Source organism: Schistocerca cancellata, chromosome 1, assembly GCF_023864275.1.
Source record: "Schistocerca cancellata isolate TAMUIC-IGC-003103 chromosome 1, iqSchCanc2.1, whole genome shotgun sequence".
Lineage (NCBI taxonomy): Eukaryota > Metazoa > Arthropoda > Insecta > Orthoptera > Acrididae > Schistocerca > Schistocerca cancellata.
The window spans coordinates 320,329,377-320,345,281 of NC_064626.1; the positions used below are offsets into that span (position 1 = coordinate 320,329,377).

Sequence of the window (15,905 nt, forward strand, 5' to 3'; positions counted from 1 at the left end):
AGTTTTTGTAGATGTACAGTGCAGTACTACGCAATATTTTTAGACAATTTCCCAAAACGTGAATGGGAACAATATATCACTGCTATACTGACTGTTACGGCAGCGACAGCAGCATGCTGGACTGACGTCACAGGCTACACAAGACTCACATGGAGCGTCTTAGCGGGCTTTCAGATTATTTGGATTTCATTTCCATTTAAAAAAATAAAATACTCAAATTTACCATGGAAAAAAACATGTTATGATCATAAGATGACGCCATTAACCACTTAAGACGATTTCTAGAAAACAGTCAAATACCGTGTTGCAAAGCACTGCCAGGTTCGCTATTTATACAATAAAGGGCGCCAACTGGACGCCTCGCCCGGTGCACCTGGATGGCTAAGGCCGGCCCTGATAATACCGTCATTATGTTTCAACACTGCCGCCCGGCTGGAGACCCCGAGAGCTTTTCGTCAACAATTCTTTCAAAGTTTTCAGTTAGTATACTTATGAAAACACTGCATGGAAATAAGAAAATACGCACAGAGATTGTCTTACGCCGCGGAGCTATGAACTACTAAATCAATTTTTATTCCAAACCTTATATGACAAATACATTCGAAAGGGCGGAGTTCTAAGAAATGGGAAATAGCGCAGAAATCCGTGTCGCTCGATGGACTAAAACTGCCATTTCGTGATTGAAGCAACGCAAGGAAACCAGCTGGTACGGCCACTTTCACACCTAACCTCAGTACCATTTCAGCATTCTTGACTTCCGCGACGAACACTACTCGCCTTCCCGACACAAACTTCCAACACTGCAGAATGTCCATTGCGAAAGCAAAAAAGGCGGAACTTAGATAACTAGAAATCCTTCGACTGTATTGCCAACACTCAAAATCGATTTGCAGCACTTTAAAGATTCACGACGTATGTTTCAAGTTAACACTTAACAAGCAGAATGTTTCAAAACAGCAAAGATCTTTCTAACAAAATGACATATCTCGGAAACACAAGTGTTTACATGCAGCTTCTATAGAACAGACGAATTAGTTTTACTCTATAATCTCTTATCTTGCTTCTGCTACTAATGTTTACAACGAGACTAACTATCCGGAGGAAACTACTTTGAACTAAACTGATAGCAAGATTACAAGCTAGAAATTTGCTCATAATAAGGGCTTCCGAAACTAAAATTCACGTTTTCTCGTAAGTATTCCTCATGAAAAAAAAATCTTAACCACATTTTTGACACGCGATAGAGCAAATTTAGGCCGCTTTTCGATGCGCATTAAGAAATGATCGCAAAACGAGATTTCATAAACGAAGAGCGTAATGCTGATGGTGGTTGAGGAACTGCGTGATCATCAGTTAATTTGATCGCTGATGGTGCAAAGTGAGAGTAACATTATTTGCTGTGGCAAAATGTTGAACTTTCACCAATTACGGCAATGTGTAGGATGTCTAAATCACTTTGCTAGTAACGGCAGAGACAAGACGTGGGTGGGTGCTCCACCAGGCTGCCGGCGAGACGAACTCCTTCCACCGCCGCCTGAGCACGCCATTAGAGTAAGATATCTAATGATTGGTAGTGATAGAGAAAATAAAAGGGGCTATTCAGCATTAAGAAGGTTGCGAGAAAGTTAAGACTGTGTAGGAATGGCAGAGGACCCATCTGGCAGTCACTCTGGGCTGGAACTTGGGAGAATGGATCATCCTGCATAACCATGAACAGAACTAGAGAGGCCATTACAGGTTATAGTAAAATCCGTTACCCATATGAAACACATAGTTCGTTCGACAGCTGTTTCGTCGTCTGCGAGGATGAGATGTGTGGAAGTGACCAAATTCAATTCCTCATGTATAAAGCTTGTATAGAAAGACAATAGCCGGCCGGGGTGGCCGAGCGGTTCTAGGCGCTACAGTCTGGAGCCGAGCGACCGCTACGGTCGCAGGTTCGAATCCTGCCTCGGGTATGGATGTGTGTGATGTCCTTAGGTTAGTTAGGTTTAAGTAGTTCTAAGTTCTAGGGGACTGATGACCTCAGATGGTAAGTCCCATAGTGCTCAGAGCCATTTGAACCATTTAGAAAGAAGATACATGGACGAACTGCTGAAGGCATCACAGAACATAAAAGTCCTTCGTGTGTGTTTGCTCTTAGTTTGGTAATACTTAACCCATGAAAATTTGCAGTAAAAATCTGCTGTATTCATATGATCTGTCACAGTTCCAAACCTGATGCCAGCATTTTTCGAAGTGCCAAGTCGTAAATGTTACATAGTTTACCACATTTGTTAATTAAAACGGCTGGGACGTCAGTCTTGAGTGAAGGTATCTCATTTGAGATGGCTGATATAACAACTAGTTATTTCGACATGTGTGGAACTACAACTAAAGGAGCACAGTCACATTAGGAATAGGCTTGTGGAATTCAGTTTACGAGCGTTGTACCGAATCACAGTTTCCTCATTACTTTACTGGCTCAGCCACGCAACACAGACCATAATTTTAAACTCATCGTGACTTAATCAAGATAAGACATTGCTTAATCATCAAACTTTACTCACGTAATCTCTCTAGCATTCTTGCTAAATCAGGAATCCGACCGAGATATGATTCTGTTGCATAATCCGGCCTTCGCTCAGATCAGTTGTGTTTATACACTTTCAAGCTGGAGGAAAGCAACATTGCCCAGGCGTATATTAGCATCTGAACTTACAATAACAGTACTTTATTTGAAAATGATTCACCCAGTAAAAAAAAGAACGAGCTTTTCATAACAATTCTATAAGTTCGTCTGGACGGCCGAGAACATTATTTTAATATTTGATTGTCGCAATTTTTATACGTGCCGAATTCGAAAGGAGTGTGTGCGCCAGAAAACACGATTCTGACAGTCGAAACTGTTTAGAATGTCTTATACCGTTACTCTCATCCGTTTCGGAGTTCCGACAGAAAAATCAATACTTACCAGACACGGAGTCGCAGAGAAGGTGTGTAAATGCTAGCGATACTTAACAGCAGTCAAAAGCAGTGACGTATTCCTTTTGCAGCTGACCGAGCGATGTGGAGCAGTGGTAAGACAATGGGTGCACATTCGGGAAGATGCCTGTGCAAATCTACGTCCGGCCATCCGGCTGTAGGTTTTCCGTGGTTTCGCGTAAGGCAAATCATATGATGGTTCGTTCGATAAAGACTTTGCCAATTTCATTCCCCCACCCTTGCCAATCAAGTATATGCTCCTTCTCTAGTTACCTTTGTTGTCGATTGTGTTGCATTCTACGTCTTTTTCATGCTATGCAACCAATAACTCAATTTCATTCCGTAAAATTGAGACAGACGAATGACGTACAATCGTGATCAGAAAGTATTTTCCTCTCGGAACTGGCGAATAGGAACTGTTATTGGACTGTAGCGACTTTATCTAAATATTTATTGAAGAAGGGTTTATTTAAAAAAAAAAATAATGTGTCAATGTCTTATGGGACCAAACTGCAGAGGTCATCGGTCCCTAAGCCTACACGCTACTTAATCAAACACACACACACACACACACACACACACACACACACACACCCATGCCTAAGAGAGGACTCGAACCACTGACGGGGGGGGGGGGGGGGGAGTAGAGGTCATAGCTGTTAATGTATAACATTTTGTTCTCCAGTTCGCCTCAATTCGCCACTAACTAAACCAAAACTGTGATATCCCGATTTATAAGAGCGCCACGACAGACTCATTGTTATTTACAATTGAAAAGTTTATTGGGATTTTAAATACCTCAAGCCGCACACCTATCTGGATAAAATGAAGCAAATTATTTGCTGCTTGAAGTCACATTTATTGCCTTGAGATTTTTTAACGCGCAAGTGCGACGAAGACGCTTCAGCGTTTCGTTTGTGCTGTGTCACGCTGCAACATGGAATTCACTTTTCAGTTGCCCGTTACCGGTGTGGATTGGGTGTGCTATTTTCATGCCTTAAAATCTGACGAGACAAACTGTATTCCAGCAATCTTTGTATGTGAACTAAAATGCGCAGGTAAGATACCTACTTACTTAGTGTGATACAGTTTGTCTCTTTATTTTATGCAAATTAATTATTTCAGAAGTTCAATAAAGTTCTATCGATAGTTAACACGTTAGCAAGTGCTCAGACACCTGACTGGCAGCTTACTGCTCCCAGATTTTAGTTTCGTTTGACGTCCTAGAAGCAGTTTTCGATGAGGACTTTAAGTACTACCGTTTTTATCCATCCAAGTACAGTGTGTAATAAATATTCGTACTGAAAAACGAACGGCAGCATAAAGCGACAGTTTTTTCCACGTGATTTTGAGATTTGAATGAAGAAAACCATAGTCGACATGGTAATAGTGATTCTCATGTACGCAATTTTCATCGTCTTAGATACGCTTTTCGGTAGCTGCGGAAAAAAGCTTTTAATCCGATCCCGTAAAGAAGTTTGCGTTGGAAGAAAACTAAGCAAAATATTTATTTCTGAAAATCGTTCGTAGCTGCTGTCCGGAAACCTTTTCAGTCCACGCTACCGGTATCAAATCCACACGCAATCACGGTCATAGCAACAGAGTCAGCGTGAAACGCTAATAAGTGAGGACCTGTTTACGTTCACAGCTATCATTTCTTCCGAATGTTTGCCTAGAGTAAAGCTGAATTTTTATTCTAGTGAAGTGGCGACAAATATTCAGTCAGCTATAAATAACCGTAAGCCTTTCGATACAAAATAATCTTTTAGAGACACTTTCGCAAGATTGTGTCTACGTTTTATTTTACTATTGCTGAAGCCAGGACATTCACAGGTGTCACTCTAGTTATGATTTTGTAGTTGTATACGTCATCTTCTCAAGAACTACAGCAAGAATAGTGTATGAAAGTTAAATTCACAGTTCAAGAAGATCTATAATTTGTTTCTCTAAATACATGAGGGATATGTTAAAAAGCACAGCAAAGTTGCAAAGGAAACACGATCCATTTATTTTTCTCTGTTAAACACATTCTTAGCTTCAACATAAGTAGACTATATGTAATCTCTTCTTACCGGTAATCGATATAACGAGTACTGCTCTGCTATTACGCCACCCCTCTGATGGCTGTCACCGCTGTCACGTTACTAGCAAGTAGTCGCTGCTCCGAACTTCGTTTTGTAAATACGCGGAGGACCACCGCCTACTACTTGTACCATTGATCGACTATCAGCTTTATATAATCGACTTCTACATCGACTAAGTTACCAACGAATATCGACTGCAGTGCATGGTATTTCGGATTTTTAATATCGAATACGTATGATTAATATTAAATAGTCACTGAAACATGAAAGACACCTGTATCCACATCTTCTCAACATGAACTGGTTTTATGGAAGATTGATAAAAAGAAAAGTTCAAGTTTTCTATTGTTACATGTACATACTTGCAGATGACAATGAACAAATATAAACTCCTGAAAGCCGCATTTAATTAAATCTCTCCCTCCTTCTCTACCCATGCCCACCATCAGTCACCTTAAAAATCACGAGAAAACTTTTAACTAGATTTCAAAGACCTAGTAAAGTTGTTCATAAAAGTTTAGTAACTAGATAAATATGCTAGATTTCTTTAAATACAATATCTCTCGGACATACTTCGAACGTCATGAATAAAATAAGCAATGAGATTATTATATAGTTTCACAACAAATTTTCAAATGAATAGATATTTTTTCTGTCATCTAATATTTTAAATTCTGTACAAATTTAAAGAAATAAGTGCAATCTTATCCTTATTTTCTACTTGCAGAGTAATTTTTATATATTATTGCTTTTATAACGATATTTTTGCTGTAGAACTGGGTCTCTAAGTAGGAACGAATTAGAATATCTTGTTTAAACTAAAGGGATAGAGAATCGACGCGTGATTTTCAATGTAGACAAATTATTACGCCGTCACGTTGGCGATTCTTGCACGCTTCTTGTTTATTTTCCCACATGTACATCTTTGCGAGTTGCGTCAAAGATAATACTATGTTGTATGTTTACATTCTGCTGCGGAGAGTACTGTCAATCGGTATGAAGCTTTTGCTTTTTTCAGGAAATATGAAAATGATTTTAATTGTATTTGAAAGAAATGAAGACAACATTGCCATTCATAAAAGTTTAGTCTTCACGAACGAATAATAGGGACGGCTGTCAATCAGAATCCTCCCCTGTATTCTGCTTGATACCGAACCCTCACAACTGCAATCTTTCGTTTTTATTCAAATAACTCCATAAATCACCAGTCATTATTACTGATGTAGTTTTTTCGGACTGGTACGTTTTTACAGAAACCCTTCATCACGACAGTTTCTTGAGCTACAAACGTTTTAATGTTTACATGTAGATCTCAACAGATTCAAATTTTGTGAAGTAGCGCTTTTACATTAAAAAATAAAAAAAAATTGTTTTTAAGAAAGCTTATATCAAAGCAACTGATTTAATCATTGTTGAGTTTGATGTTTATTAAATGGAAAGTACTCTTTTTACGTTAACATACCCCTTAGTTATCCCTTAGTGTACCAGTGAACTTCATGCTCTGTAATTTAAATTGTGAAGAAATTTAATATTCGTACATATGTTGTTGCTCATATATTAAAATAGTTTGTGTTACTTCTGCATCATCTTAAACAACGGTCGCACATGTGTAAAGTGGAGTCCACGTAATTCAAAACATAAACAGTGTGGCAGACATGACTTAGACAGGTCTCTTGAATGTTTCAGAAAGGAGAAACAAAGTATGGTTTAAATAGTACGTATGAAAGTCAAAGCTTAAATTAACTCACTATCTAGTGCGTAGTTTTAAGTTAATAAACGTTTACACTCTGTTGCAAAATGAAAGAGCCTTTATGGTTTATCTGAGATGGAACTTCCCATCAGTTTAATACTGTGGGGCCTTCCATGATACCAGACAGTGATCTTCCCTTTTTGTGCTCAGAGTAATGTCATCAGTATAAGTAAAAAAGCCAAAGTGACTAATTGAAGCCATGAAGTAATTAAGCACAGCTCAGTATGTTAAGGATAAAGGTGTGTTTGTCTGTCCCTGTATGCTATCAGTCTATCCTTTATTTTATTGCCCCCACAATAGTTCAGTACTACTACATTAGTTAGTTGATTTACCCAGCTAATATTCAGCATTCTTCTGTAGCATCACACTTCAGAAGCTTGTATTCTCTTCTGATCTATACTGTTTATTATCTTTCTTTCACTTTCATTGTAAGGCTATGCTGAAAAAAATACTTTTAGAAAAGACTTACAAGCAACTGAACTTGTATTTGATGTTAACAAGTTTTTCGTTCTTAGGAAAAACTTTTCTTGACTTTGCTGATCTTCATTTTATATTCCCATTATTTATACCACCATCACTGACCAAATAGCAAAGCTCATCTACTACTTTTAGTGGCTAATTTCCCCAGTGTAACATGTGACCAATTTTGACTATGTTCCATTAGGCCTACCCCAGTTTTACTTTTATTGCTGTTCATATTACAACACCTTCCAGACACTATCCACCATTTTAGTGTTCCAAGTCTTTTGCTGTCTGTCAGATTTGCATCACCATAACAAACTGTAAAGATCTGATTTCATTTCCCTGAACATTAATTTGTTTTCCATGTTTCTCTTTAGTTTCCACTACTCCTTGTTCTGTATTTACAGTACATACACACACACACTAGAGTACATAGAACCTTGATTCACTCCTTCTGCTGCTGCTACCGCTTTTTTATGTCCTCTTATAACTGCAACTGGGTTTTTGTACAAGCTGTAGATAAAATTTTGCTCCCTATATTTAATTCTTGATATCTTCAAAACTCCAATTACCGTATTCCATGCAACATCACAAGAATCTTTTTCTAGATTTACAAATAGTGTAAATGTGAATTTTAAACAGACGAAAGTCTGAAAGAAAAGATGAAATAATAAAAAATCCAGGATGGAATAATATTATTGTAAATGAGGATTTGTCTTTCTTGAGCCTACCTTGTAAGACAAATCATAGGGGCAGTATTGCTTATGTTCCAACATTTCCATAAAACTCAAATTGATGTCTCCCAGGTCCATTTCTGTCACACATTACATTCTCCTGTAGTGTCAGCCATAGCAAATAAAAATGAGCCCATAACTCACATTTGCATGTGAAGTTGATATTTATGATTTTTATGAACATCGTCAACATACAAAGGTTACTACTCACCACATGGACAAGGCATTGAGTCGCAGACAGCACAACGAGAAAAAGTGTTCAGATATTAACGTTTTCGTACAGAGTTTTTCTTCTGCAGTAGAAAACACTTCAAGACAACTCTCACATATCCGCAAGGATATGTGAGAGAAAGAACACTCTTCCTACTATGTTGATGAACCCACCCCTCCCCAGCCAAGAATGCTACGCATCATTTACATTTACATTTGCATTTTTGTAAAAGTAAAAAGCCTCCACTCTTCTCTGAGAGTGCTGGATCGTTAAGTTTAAAAAGTTCTATTTCAAAATATATTTGTGACACTTTTAGTTTTACTCTAAACATTTTTAATATTAGGCCTATATTACTTTCTCTGCTGATTACATAGAAATTGAAGTACTGAGGATGTTAATGGTTCAACCATCACTAACAACAAATACTGACACATGTATCTATGTAGTCATCTACAGAAAGTATTAAGAGGGTAATAATGAAGTTACTCAAGAAAACGTGATGTTCGTGAAGAGTCCAGGATGAAATACCAACCACCACCCCCTGCAGTAGAAAAAAAAAAACACACACACAAAATTCACGGCCTTGTGTGTGTAAGCCCTTACTATAGGGATTGGAATGAAGAGGTTAGAAATTGAACCATTTCTGATATGCTAATGAATACTTGACAGTTTAACAGCTGCTTACAATCTGCAACGAAAAATCAGTAAAATACTGAAGGTGCTCTACAATATTCTGATGGTTTGTGAACCAGTTTTCTTCTAAGCCATTTACTTCACAACTATTCAATACTGATAGTGCATTTGTTCTGAATGGCATTTAACACGGCCTTAATATTTAATGGAACAGGTACTTGTCCTCTGTTACAATGATGTTAACTAAAATAAGGAAGTACATCCAGCCATAAGGAAAAGAACCCTGTAAAAAATCACATTCACAAATGCAGTACCAATGAGTGGCTTAAAAGACATAAGGTGGGACGTTTGAATCAAAGTTCAAATCATTATCCTAAAATACTGATCATCATATTTTGTTTCATTGAGCATAGCAGTTTGAATCGAATCTTACATCAAGTCCTGAAACAAAAGATGATTATGGTTAATCTTCACTCTAATGTTGTTATTAGCGATGGAGCACAAGGTCAATTGGACAGTGATCTGGAAGGAAGTATGTGTGGCAGTTTTCAGTGGAACTGACCAGACATTTGCTGTAAAAGATTTAGGGAACCAGAGATAATCTGAATCATTATTGTTTGATGGGAATTTGAACTGTTTCTCCCAGATACAATTACTTTGTGCTAAACATGGCACCATCTCATTCAGTACTTGACCTGGTTTATGCGAACTATATTTATTGATTTTCCTCTACTTCTATTCACAACTTTCATTATGAACATGGGTCAGAAGAATAGTCGGATTTGTAATGTCTACTGCCTGTCTTGTGTTATGTAAATGAGATTATATTATTTCATTTTTACTGATAACCATACAATTTATCAGATTGCATTTACATAACTCTGCAGTTCACAATTGAATCAGCCGAGAATTTGGCAGAGTGCTCACTGAGGCACTTTCAGACTATTCCTCTACCATTTCTCTCAGATAGCATGTGGGGAAAAAAGTAACATGTTAATATGAGGGTTGCCCAAAAAGTAATGCACCTCTCTTTTTTTCTTCAACAATTCTTTATTGAACATAATGAGAATTACACACACGAATGAATGGTATTTTATCTGCACACCATATTTTTCCACATAATCCCTCTCCCATTCTATGGCCTTCCTTCAGCGTGAAATGAGGGCGTGTATGTCCTGTTGGTACCAATCCTTGTTTTGATGGTGGAGTGAGTGCTTCACTGTGTGAATCACCTCCTCATCCTCCTCCAAATGTCTTCCACAAGTGACATCCTTTAATGGCCCAAGCAAGTGGAGGTTACGAGGGTGTTTTGAGTTTTTTAAATGTATTGACGTATCCTACTGAATTTAAGGTGCTGCCTCTTGGCATCACACTAAGAGAATCACACTTTCACAGTCCCAGAACACGCGGATCACGACCTTACTGGTGGAAGCAGTTTCTTTGAATTTTTTTTCTGTGGGGAGTGGGAATGGTGCCATTCCATCACCTATCATTTTGTTTCAGGCTCAAAATGGTTGAACCCAAGTTTCATCACATGTCACAATCCAGGACAAGAAGAACTCCCCCACAGCTTCAGGGTGTTGCAGCAAATCAAGACAACGTTTCTTCTGTGCAATTTGTGATCTACTGTTATACACTGCGGGACCCATCTTGCTCACACTTTTGTATATCCAAGAGTGTGTACAATTGATTCCACACCTCCTATGCTGATTGACAGATGCAGCACCAACTGCAGACTTGTAATGCATCTGTCCTCATGAATGACAGCATCAGCTTGGTGCAACATGTCAGGTGTGACGGCCGTGGATGGTCTCCCCAAATGTTGCAGTTCATAGAGCTCCACCAAACCACCTTCTGCCCTCCAGGCCCATTGAATGACTACTTCTGTCAGCAGCATACACTCCATAGACTTTGCACAAGTGTTCGTGAAACTTCCCCACATTTTCTTTCTCTGCAGTGAGAAATTCAATAACAGCACATTGCTTGTAACATACATCACCTACAAATGCCATTTTGAAACTGTCCTGCAGCTACACTATCTGTTGGAAGTGACAGAAACTTGACGCACTCATTCAGAAGACTTCAAGTAATACATAAGTAATATTTTGCATTCATAGCATGGTTTTTGGCTGAGAAAAAAAATGCGGTGCATTACTTTCTGGGCAACCCTCATATTTCCAGGCGAGCTGTGATTTTTCATATTTTATTGTGATGGCCATTTCTCCCTTATTATGATGGCCATTTCAGCAGAATGTTTAGACATTTGGTGGAGAAAACTAGTGATTGAAATTTTGGTAAAAGATCTCACTACAATGAAAAAGCCTTTATTTTTGTAACTGCCACCCCAACTCATTTATCATATCTGTGACACACTCTCCCCTATTTCACTATAATAGAAACGATCTATGCTTCTCTGATTTTTTTTTATATTGTCTATAAATATTATCTGTTAAGGATTCTGTACCCTGCAGCTACACTGCAGAAGAGGACGGGCAAGTGTAACATAGACAGTCCCTTTAGTAAATTTGTTGTTTGTTCTAAGTGTTCTGCCAGTTAAACACAGTCTTTAATTTGGCTTCCCCATAGCAATTTTAATGCAATGGCTCCTGTGTAAATTGTTCACAGTTCAGGTTCAGAATATCAGCAGGCGTATAATACTTTGCTGGAGAATCTCAGATATAACTTCGGTTTCACTAGATGGCTTCCCATCAGTTTTCTGATTCAAATTCCGTTGTGTAACTGAGGTGAAACTCCATAGGCTTACAGTTGGATTTAAATCTTTTTGTGAGGAATGGTGTCCAAAGCCTTCTGGGAATGTAGCAATATAAAGTCAATTAAAGATCCCCTGTTAATTGAACTGTTTATTTCATGTGTATAAGGAGCCAGTTGTTTTTCACGATAGTGTTATTTTTTGAATCTTTGCTGATGTGCCAGTATATTGTATTCTTCAAGATATTTTGTAATGTTGGAACACAGTATATATTCTAAAACCCTACTACAAAATGTTGTTACAGGTGATTTATTTCGCCCTTTTATTCCCAGAACAAAGGAAAAGCCTGTATGAGGTTAGGTAACTGCGTTTTGTATATCAGAGGTATTGACAAACACACAGTCGTGTAGTGAAGAAAAGTCACAGACTTAGTTTTTGGACAAAGTCATTTGTCAGAGGGCTCTGAGGACAAGACTGTTTTCCAGTGAAAGAACAACATCCTGGTTTTTCTGTGAGGTGCCCTTATAGATCAGTGCACTTTGTTCAACATTTTTCATTTCATCCATGAATAACAATTCTAGAAGGTGTCTTAAAATACCAAACTAGAGCATCCATTGCCTTTTCTTTTGACTCAAAATATTTTCAGCCACAAATTTCATTAGTTATGGGAGTAAGTCGTCATTTGAAGATTTCAGGTTTTGCGGAAAGGGTGGATGTTCCAGCAATTTTTCCTTCACATCACGCAGTTCTCCTGTCACAACAGGACTTTTGTTGCAGGTGCACTGTCCAGAAGATATAACTTTTTTTGTACTTGGCAATACAGGAATTTTATCTCTTTTTCCAATCTGTTTGGTTCAGAAAACTTTGGATGAATCCATTTTGCATCTGGAACACATTAGCCGTAATCTCTTGGAAGTTGAAGTCAATTTTGTTATCTTTGATGCAAACTAGTCAGTTTCTACATGCTGCATTGGCTGCTGTTTTATTTCTGGAGTGAACTAATAGAACCACATTTCATCTAAAGTAACATATCAGTGAAATGAGAAATTTGTTTTTATTGTTGCTCCAGTCAGCATTCAACAAATGTGACAGCCATCTATCACAAAGGTTTTTCATAGTCAACTCTGTACATAAAATTTACTACACCTTTCATTTTGATGTGACTGAGGTGTTAGCAATTTCATTCTCTTTAATCATCAGTTTTCCAGAATCCTTCTTCCCGAATTATTGCTGACATTGCATAAAAATATTCCCTCTTCCAGAAAGCTCTTTGAAAACTGTGTGAAGATGCAGTCAGTGGTTCTTGCTTCAAATAGATATTTGTTGATAAAAATGGGATGACTTCTAGAAATGGTTATAGGGACTTATACCTTCCGTTACAATGTCATATATTAATAAAAATTTGCAGGGAACATACAGTGGTTGCAGAGATAAACAGTTGTAAGGGATTTTGGTGCACTTCCGCTTAGTAGTAGAGTGTCGTGGGTCGATAGCTGTGCCATTCGTTTGACAGGGGAAGGAACTCCAATAAGTACTTACAGCTTTTATGAAATTCATTATCTGTTAAATGTCATAAAAATTCCAAGTGCTTGGTGAACTTTCTTTCAATATAAAAATGAATTCCATAGCTTCGGACCCCCTCCTCTGCTAGCAGCCAGTATGTGGAAATACTCCAGCTTAAATTTACCTTACCAAGTAAAGTGTCACCTTTATAAATGTCATCATCACAAACTAAAATGAAATGGATATTGTGACAAGTCTACAATTTAATAAAAAGTGTCAGAAGAAGAATATCATTCCTGATTATGAAAGCATAAAAGAAATTAAAACTTTGCTGGCAGTTAAAGCTAAAACCATGTCAGTGCTAATAAATTTCCCAGAATGTCTGAGTAGAATCAGTATGTGTGTTTTGTTATATGTGCTTTTTCTTTGATCATACGGACTTCATATTGTTTATTATGCATTGCTGAACCACAAATTTATTTTATAACCACAGTAGCCTGATTTTGCTTTTATTCCTATTCTTTGACTTATTTCATAATCTATCACTTCATGTCATAATTTTTAAAAATAATAGAACATTTACTTATATGTCCTGCCCCCTCTCCCAACACGCAAAATATATTTTTATGTTCATATTCAGTGCTCTGTCTCTACTCTAAACAATAGATGGTTTTCTTAATCTTTTCATTGTGTGATCTACTTTTAGGATTTTCCCTTATATCTTTAATTGCTTTTGTGTTTTTCTTCAAAATTTGCTTTCCAAAGTATCCATAAAAACCCATGTATGCACAAATCACATGTTACATGATGAGACAAGTGATGCATGTGTTAAAATTTGGTTGTTTCATGTTATGCTACCAGGTGAGGTGGTACATTGGTAAAGTACTATACTCACATTCAGGAAGACAATGGTTCAAATACTCATCCAACCATCCAGATTAGATGCTCTCTAATTTCCATAAATCACCTAAGATGGAATCTGGGATGTTTCCATTGATAGGAAATGACTGATCTCATTCCTCATCCTTCCCCAGTCAGAACTTGTGTTCTGTTTCTCATGACCTTATTCTAGATGGGACGTTAAAACCTAATCTTCCTTCGTATATTTTGTAAGGAAATGTTTTAGAATGAACATCAATATTAACCATGTATGTTTAATGAGAAGTGGTAGTTTCTCATGTTAATGTAAGATGATATAAAAATAATTCACTTCTTATGAAAAGGACCAATAATGTGAACTCTCTTGAAATCAAGCAGTAGTTCCTTTTACTATCAGTAGACATCTGTTTCTAAAGAAAATTGTTTCGTGCATCTATTACGTGATGTACTTGCATTTCTGCCATTAGAAATTTTTGTGCATTATCTCCTGAAAGTTTTTGATGTGCATTTAACCTTGTCAGCTAATTTATCTATTCCTGTTTTTTGAGAATGTGTTCTGCAAGCAGTACAATATCTCAAAAGAAAGACTGATGCATAAAGTTGCAATAATAATAATTTTAATGACTGTAATATCAACATTTTCTCGATATACTATGGCCATTATTTGTGTTAATAGCCAGCACTTGTTTTACAAGGCTAGTAGAGAGCAAGCAATGTGAACACATCTAATGTCTAAAAAATCTATCGTTGAGATGTCATATGAAGTAGTTTGAAAATAAGTCGTCTATGAAAAAATGTATAAGAAGTAATGTGCAAAGGGAATTTGAATAAAGATTTCCAGGAAACAAAAGAAGAAGAAGAAAGCAAGTGTTGTTTTCTCTTTTTCTGAATTTTATTTCGTGTAGACAACACAACATATGACATGTAGCTACAATGAAGTTTTTCATCACAATATTTCAATTTTTTTTCCAAAACCTTCCCAAAGAAATAACAATTTATACCAGTAAAAGTGTCATAACCTTATCAAAATATTTGATTGCAATATAAATCTATGCATTAAATATACTGTATGCTACCAGCCAAGAAGGTTAAATAGTGAGATATTTTGCAGCTAGGATTCAATAACTTGTAACGGTATGTGTAGCTGACAGATTGGAAAATTGTTGTTTTAGATATGGTTAAACAATGAAACAGGTCATCTCTTCAGATCAGAACTTAAAGTTTCATGTATCAGTATTTTTGAATAAAGACACACCATAACTATGATAACAACAAATTAAAACTTTATTCAAGACCAAGACTCATACCAAACTCCTACCTGTCAAAATTAGGGCTGGTACTAGTTGACCCATACAAGCACACCATGGAAACAAGCTTGAAGCTTCAACATGTCGCTGCCTGCTGTGTTTTATTTCTAATCCCCACAAGTTCTCCTAACATTCTGACTGCCAGTTACAGAGAAGTAGGGTATCCATAGAGTTACTTAATTGCAGCCTTAAAGTTGTAATTGTCATTATTCTTCTGTTGGTGGAGTTTATACCGTTTTATGATTTCTGATCATTTCAAGCTGTGTGCCAGATAAGGAGTCAAACTCCTCATGGCTGTGGAGTGCTACCACACTCAAGCACACAACTTAGATACATCATAAATGGTCAAAATAGCATAGATTCCAACCAGAGCAGATGAATGTCATCCTTATTGTGAAATAACAACAATGTAGGAAAAGATAGATTGCGTCTTACTTGTCAGGTTGCAGACAGGCGCGATTAAAATAAACTCACAAATAGCTTTTGGCCACTGTCTTCGACAGTAAAGAGAGACACACAGGCAACATTCACACACTCATACACACACAAGCAAGCACACCTCACACACACACACACACACACACACACACACACACACACACACACACACACACAACTGCCAACTCCAGCATCTCGGGCCAGAATGCAACATAATATGGGACGCAAGC

General features: G+C 37.3%; 2 protein-coding genes across 2 annotated transcripts in view; one reads left to right on the forward strand and one right to left on the reverse strand.

Annotated features, from left to right (window-relative positions):
• Positions 1-5,180, reverse strand: part of LOC126173109 (juvenile hormone epoxide hydrolase 1-like) — a 41,895-nt gene extending 36,715 nt beyond the window's left edge. The window contains exon 1 of the mRNA XM_049920931.1: positions 5,037-5,180. The gene's annotated coding sequence lies outside the window, so the exon portion shown is untranslated. The remainder of the gene's footprint in view (positions 1-5,036) is intronic.
• An 814-nt stretch (positions 5,181-5,994) lies between these two features.
• Positions 5,995-15,905, forward strand: part of LOC126173067 (protein furry) — a 1,238,628-nt gene continuing 1,228,717 nt past the window's right edge. The window contains exon 1 of the mRNA XM_049920928.1: positions 5,995-6,042. The gene's annotated coding sequence lies outside the window, so the exon portion shown is untranslated. The remainder of the gene's footprint in view (positions 6,043-15,905) is intronic.